A 7890-nucleotide genomic window follows, 5' to 3' on the forward strand; every position below is an offset into this window, starting at 1 on the left:
GGCTACCACTGCTACCGCTGAAGGAGGTTGGGTTGCGGTGGGTGTGTACGGTCTGGGCGTTGCATGCGCACATCTTTTTTGGGGGGGAGAAAGTGGCGAACAGGGAACCCCTGTGCTTTCTCTGAGTGCTTTGGAATGCCTGCCCCACCTCTCCTGCAGCCCCTTCATTGATAGCCCTGGATGAAAGCACTCCCATATTCTATGCTTCATTAGTAGTCTCCTTTTCATGTCTTTTTCCTTTCTGACTAAAAAGAACAAAGACAAATCGCACTGGATATGCATGTGGAATGAAAAGAAACTTAAGGTTCACTCTTTAAAATGAAGATGGAAAGATTTCAAATGTAGTAATACCTTGAAACTTTTATCATAACTCAGGTTTGGATATTGCTTTTTCAATCACTTATGTCAGGAGGTTATTGATATCACCAAGGTGTACATCCCAGCTAAAGAAATTTAGACTGTTCTGTGAAATTTGGGGGGGGGGGGGGGTGTTTGCCATTAGCTGGAGAATTTTGTTTGATTCTGTTATTTAATTCTCTTTAGAAAGCTCATTCTCGTAGTGATCAACACATACGTGACTCTAATATGCAAAATAACTACAACTGCTGAAACACACTTTTAACTCTATAAAATGTTTAGTGATTTATCATATCCTTCAAAAGGGAAATGAGTTTTGTATCAATAATTTTGTGTAGGATAGGAAAAAGAAGTGTGAGGTGGATTTGAAGAATCTGCTCCTATGTTGTTTTAATATATTTTAGATTGAATTTATTCTAATAAAACTGGGATCTTAGACAATATTATGGGTACTAAATCTAGTAGAATCATTTCTAAGTGACCTACGGAGAGAAGGTTATGAAAGTGGTTTTGCTGCTTCATTTTGAAGAGGCATTTGGGGAAAAAAGTTCCTAGATGATCAAATTCAATGGAATAGAAACAATTATTTTAACCCACTTAGTGGATTTGGAAATTTTATCTTTTTTTCTGGCCTTAGTAAGTGGTAATTGCACTTATGATAATATAAGATAACATTCCTAAAGATATTTTAAGAGGTTTTTGGAATTTAAAAAAAGATTTTGGAAGCGGAGGAAGAAAGATGCAAGAAATAAAAAACATTTTGGAAGGAAAAAAGTTACATAATAATAACAACAGGGTTGGAAGGGACCTTGGAGGTCTTCTAGTCCAACCCCATGCCTAGGCAAGAAATCCTACACTACTTCAGACAAATGGGTATCCAACATCTTCTTAGAAACTTCCAGTGTTGGAGCATTCACAACTTCTGGTAGCAGGCTGTTCCACAGATTCATTGTTCCAACTGTCAGGAATTTTCTCCTTGGTTCTAAGTTGCTTTTCTCCTTGTTTAGTTTCCACCCATTGTTTCTTGTTTTGCCCTCAGGTGCTTTGGAGAATAGGTTGACTCTCTTTGTGGCAAACCCTGAGATATTGGAAGAATGCTATCATGTGTCCCCTGGTCCTTTTTTTCATTAAATTAAATATACCCAGTTCTTGCAACCGTTCTTCATATGTTTTTTTTTATTCTCCTACAAAAACAATTTTAAGAAACATAGAAACATAGAAACATAGAAGTCTGACGGCAGAAAAAGACCTCATGGTCCATCTAGTCTGCCCTTATACTATTTTCTGTATTTTATCTTAGGATGGATATATGTTTATCCCAGGCATGTTTAAATTCAGTTACTGTGGATTTATCTACCACGTCTGCTGGAAGTTTGTTCCAAGGATCTACTACTCTTTCAGTAAAATAATATTTTCTCATGTTGCTTTTGATCTTTCCCCCAACTAACTTCAGATTGTGTCCCCTTGTTCTTGTGTTCACTTTCCTATTAAAAACACTTCCCTCCTGAACCTTATTTAACCCTTTAATATATTTAAATGTTTTGATCATGTCCCCCCTTTTCCTTCTGTCTTCCAGACTATACAGATTGAGTTCATTAAGTCTTTCCTGATACGTTTTATGCTTAAGACCTTCCACCATTCTTGTAGCCCGTCTTTGGACCCGTTCAATTTTGTCAATATCTTTTTGTAGGTGAGGTCTCCAGAACTGAACACAGTATTCCAAATGTGGTCTCACCAGCATTCTATATAGCGGGATCATAATCTCCCTCTTCCTGCTTGTTATACCTCTAGCTATGCAGCCAAGCATCCTACTTGCTTTCCCTACCGCCTGACTGCACTGTTCACCCATTTTGAGACTGTCAGAAATCATTACCCCTAAATCCTTTTCTTTTGAAGTATTTGCTAACACAGAACTGCCAATACAATACTCACATTGAGGATTCCTTTTCCCCAAGTGCATTATTTTACATTTGGAAACATTAAACTGCAGTTTCCATTGCTTTGACCATTTATCTAGTAAAGCTAAATCATTTACCATATTACAGACCCCTCCAGGAATATCAACCCTATTGCACACTTTAGAGTCATCGGCAAATAGGCAAACTTTCCCTACCAAACCTTCCCCTATGTCACTCACAAACATATTAAAAAGTTTCGTGATGCCGCAGTTTTTCTTCTTCTTATCACTAATATATCTGAAGAAGGTTTTATCCCCCTTCTTTACAGATTTGGCAATTTCTTCCTCTTTTGAGGCTTTAGCAGCATATATTATCTGTTTCGCCTCCTTCTGTCTCATTTTATACACCTCCCTATCAGCTACAATAGTCCAAGTCTCTGGAGAGGGGCGACATGCAAATCCAATAAATAAATAAATAAATAGAAGAATATTCCATTTTTATAAGTTACCAGTAGCCACTGTATTTTCCACCCTGGGCTTATATTCGAGTCAATAAGTTTTCCCAGATTTTGTGGCAAAAGTAGGTGCCTCTGCTTATACCCCAGGGAAGCGGGTGAGGAGTGGCTATTATAGGGAGAGCCTTTGCCTGCGTAAACTCATTGCTCCGGAGATTGCGGGTTGCGAGTCCCTCCTGGTGAAGTTGGACTTAGGGGTTCAGGTGGGCTTGTTTCTCATGTACCTGCCTCCCAGCTGCATGGCACAAGCCCTGCCTGTGCGCTAGGATGACAGGCAGGGCAAAGCGGCGTGGAGCAATGGGAGGCTCAAGCTGGTGGTGGCAGACCTCCGTTGTGTTTTCAGGGGAAAGCCCTGTGCCGGCCAGCAAAGCCAGCTTTCCGGGAAAGCAGCGCGCTTTCCAAACGTGCTGCTTTCCTGCGCCTCTTTCCTGGGTGGGGGGCGGGGAGGTGGCCGGCACAGGGCTTTCCCGGGCAGCTGGCTTGAGCCTGGTGCTGGTCAGCAAAGCCGGCTGCCTGCCGGAGATGTGGAGAGAAAGAAGGGAAAGAGAGGGAGGGAAAGAAAAGTGGAGAGGAAGGAAGGAGGGAGGGCGGGGCAGAAGGACTTTCCTGACTCCCTCACCCAGCACTTCGACCAGGATGACAGGCAGGGTGAAGCTGCATGGAGCAACGGGAGGCTCAAGCAGGCAGCCTTCGCGCTTTTCTTTCGGCTTTGGACTGGACCGGAAAAGCTAAGCGGCCAGAGACATTGCCAGCCCAGCGGCGCTTTTACATTGATTCCTTTGTTTTAAGGTCTCCGGCCGCTTAGCTCCTCTGCCAAAAGAAAAGCACGAAGGCTGGCGGATGAAATGGAGGCGAACAGAATGGGGACAGAGGCGAGGCGAGGAAGCAGCGGCGGGGGAGGAGGCGGAGTTCAGGGTGGAGTAGGCCGATCCCGGGCCCGTTGCCCCTGGCTCCAGGGGGCAGCTCCCAGCGTGGCGGCTGGGGAGGAGGCCAATGCCTCCTCCGACGCTGCGCGGGTGTCTATCATGAGGGGAAGTGGAGGGGTGTGGAAGGAGGTGTGTGCGGCAGACGGCAAAGCCGAGGAAGCCGGGGCTTTCTCCCCCGCCGACAGCTTGGGAAGGGCGGATCAGCTGTCAGTCGGGGAGAAACCACGCCGGCTCCACGCCAACTTAGAAAACTCTGGGCTGTCGTTAGGATGTGCCTGCGCTCCAGCACGCTTCGCACCTTACAAGGGACTATGATGAAGGGGGGGAGTGCAAACTAGTATTATTTCATCAACTATCATCCCAAGCCAACTGGCAACGCACCTACTAAAAGATAGGCACCTACTAAAAGATAGGCAGGTTGTGGCCAACCTCACATTTGGGGGGGGGGGCAAGATGTTCCAGAGGACAAGAGCAACAGCAGAGAAGGTCCTCCTCTTGGACCAGTCAGAATAATTGATCTGATGGGACACACAGCATGCCTCTGTCGACATAAGTGGTACAGACCAATGCTAGTAGGATGAGATGGTCCCTACTAAGTAATCTGGACCCATGCCATGAAGGGCTTTAAAGGTGGTCACCAACACCTTGAATTTCTCCTGGAAGCAGACCAATGCAGCTCATGGGACAGTGGTGTTACAGGGACTATTCTTGGGGCGCCCGAAACTATCCACGCTGCCCCACTCTGCACCAGTTGTAACTTCCAAATAACAAATAGTTGTGTCAAATTATTTCTGTGTTCTTTTTATTGGAAAAGGTGGTCAAAGACCATAATAAAAATATTAATAAAATCTGATTTACTATACTGATAAATGATGATTTCTTAGGTCCTTGGGAAGAACTTGATATGAAGGTCAACAAAAGCTGAAGAACTGGCAGCTGTGACTTCACATTTTTGGATAAATACAGTAATAACATTCTGTCTATGAGACACAAACATGATATGGTTATGGAGTTTGTTTGCTCTGACAAACATGAGAGCTACTATATGTCAGACATTCAACCTTCCCTGACCGGTGTCCACAGAGAAGACAGATGAAAAGTGTTTATCCCATAAACTATATAGTAAGACATAATTTACAGAAACATCTTTAGCATCTATTGTTATATAAGCACCATTGCTCATATTCATACAGCATATTCAAAGAGAATAAAACATAATTTGGGGGGGGCTAGGTCACAATTGTATGATTCATATACAATACTGAACTCTAGTGGATCAGTATAAATATTACAGTTTCTGAAAACAGATAAACCACTAATGTCAATAGGAGCCCTCTGCATGACATGGAAATAGAGATATCTGTTGCAATATAGAGTATATACGTATAATGGCAATTAATAATAATAATAATAATAATAATAATAATAATAATAATAATAATAATAATAATAATAATAATAATAATATGGGAAAGAAAAAAACCTCACCGAAAGATGACTGGAAGGGTTAGCATAAAGAAGGGCACAACACAGAGATGACCTCTGTCATCATTATTGGATGACTTGGTTTTTAATAGATCTACAAGAAGCATGGCTAAAATTGTTTTTAAAAAAGAGGAATATAGTGAAGTGGCAGGTCTGAAAATAAACAAAGAAAAAATTAAGATTTTAGCAAAGAATATGACAGAAGACCAAAAAAGAAAGTTAATGAAGAGATTAGATATTAAGATTAAAAAGGAAGTTAAATATTTGGAAACTCATTTAACAGCAAGATGTGTAAATGATCAAGGAAGATAATTATTATAAACTGATAAAACAAAAAAATACAGATCTGGAAAAAGTTTGCAACTATTATTAATAAGAAGAATAGTTACAATTAAGATGAATGTATTACCTAGATTGTTATATTTGTTTCAAACAAATCCAATAATATTAGCAAAAAAGTATTTTGAAGATCTTAATAAAATAATACTAAAACATATTTGGCAAGGGGGAAAAGCAAGAATTAACTTAAAAGTGTTGTATGATTCAAGAACTAGAGGAAGTTTTGGATTACCAAATTGGGAACTACAGTATATTATCAGGCAGCAGAGTTAACATGGATGGATGAATGAACTGTATTGAGAAATACAAGATTATTGACAACAGAGGGACATGATTTACAATTGGATTGGAATGCCTTTTTGTGGTATGGAAAAGGTAAGATACATGGTTACTTTCAAAGACATTATATAAAAATGCTTTATTGTTACTACGCAAGAAAATTAGGAACAATACTACTTAAAGATACCAGTTTGGCTTTTGATAATAATAATATTAATAATATTTTCCAAATATTATTAATATGGAAAACATTATTATATATAAAGATATTTTGACTTAAAATGGGCAGCTCAAAACAAAACAAGAATTAGAAAAATAAAGGATCCATGTGGTCTTGTATACAGTATTGCAAATACAACCTAGGTTTGAAAAAGATGCTAAATAATATGGTTTTTATATGGAATTAACAGAATTAGATAAGATATTAACAGGAACAGAAGAGAGGGGATTGTTGGCGCCAAAGCGCGCTTGCTGTGCCCGGTCCCACTTTCCCAGGGCCATAAAGTTCCTGCTTTAGCCAAAAGCGCAACCGCGCGCGGACAAGCAGCAACTCCACACCGCGCCGTCCAGCTGAAGGGGGAGAAAACTCCTCCGGCCGGTTGCCAGTGGATACCTCACCACCACCCCCTCTGCTCCTCTCCTCCTTTCTCCCGCTCTGCCGCCGCCTCCTCTTCTCGGCCTTGCACGGAGCTCCTCCCACCGGACTCTCCTCAGCAACGAGTCCCGGTTCACACGCGCCGCCACATCCTCCCCTGTTCTCTTCCCCACTAGGCTGCCTCTAACATTCCTTCTCTGGCAAGCCTGGTGTCCTCCAACGCACCTCCCACGGCAAGAAGCCCTGAGCTCCGCGCTCTTGCCAATTGCACCGTGCAGTACTACCCGCTCGCCGGCTTTAATATGGGAAGTACTGCGCCTGTGCGAGGAGCTGGAGCTCAGCACTGCTCACTGGGCACAATGACAGCTGTGGGCGCCAGGGAGCCAGCACACAGTGGCGGGCCAAAATTGCCCCCTCCCCATTTTTCAATTTGGCCGGGCCCCTGACGCCAGTAGCAGCAATACTGGCCTATCAGTTAGTACTGCACGGTGCAATTGGCAAGAGCATGGAGCTCAGGGCTTCTTGCCGTGGGAGGTGCGTTGGAGGACACCAGGCTCGCCAGAGAAGGAATGTTAGAGGCAGCCCTGCCTGCCTGGTAGGATTAGGGTTCTCTGTCATTATTCCTCTCTCCAAGCTTTCCAAACTAAAGGAAGGCAGAGTGAAAGAAAAGAAAGCTTTGGCCCAGCTTTAACCCCCCCCCCACACACACACACATTCCAAGCGAGACTAAGTAAGGAAGCTGCGCGTTTGTGACAGCAATGATGCTTGAAAGGAATTGGAGCCAGGTTACTTTTCTTTCGCTCTGCCTTCCTTTATCCTCCCCTCCCCTGCCTAGTAGGATTCCGCCTCCGGACTCCCACCGCAAGCAAAGGGGAAATCCCAGGCGCTTTGGCTGGCAATAGTCGGCATTGGCAGTTTGGAGGCGGAGTATCCCGGTGGGGGCGGCAAGCTAAGGGTAAATCCTAGTGGTGGGGGAGTAAGAGAGCACACGCACAGAAAGAGAGAACAGGCACCTGGGCTAGGGTTCTTAAGTAGAAAATGTTAAATGTATGTTTGTTTCATCTGTCTTTTATGAAAATTAATAAAAAATATTTAAAAAGAAAATGGTTCGGAAGTAGAGCCAAAAAAATCTTAAACAGCAGGTTTGTATCTCAAAAAGTTTGTCAGTAGAGGCGCTGATAAGTAGAAGTATCACTGTACCTCCCAAACCTGAATTACATGTTGGCAGAAGAACACACCTTCATGGTGATTGGTTCTGACTTCCTGCAGAGAAACAGTGGAAGGGAAAGCACATTCAAATGGAAAATATTAAAATTAGCAGATGTATAAAAAGAATACTGATGCAACCATCTTTGAAGGACAGACACTGCATGTTTTAGCATGTGCAGTACTGGAAAAGTCTCGCCCAGCCTTCAGGAAGAGTGAAATTCCAAAGAATAGATGTCACAACAAAATAATCATACCATCAGATGATATTCCTTTGTGGTATATCAAAAA

This window comes from Erythrolamprus reginae, chromosome 3 (assembly GCF_031021105.1).
Source record: "Erythrolamprus reginae isolate rEryReg1 chromosome 3, rEryReg1.hap1, whole genome shotgun sequence".
Classification (NCBI taxonomy): Eukaryota; Metazoa; Chordata; class Lepidosauria; order Squamata; family Dipsadidae; genus Erythrolamprus; species Erythrolamprus reginae.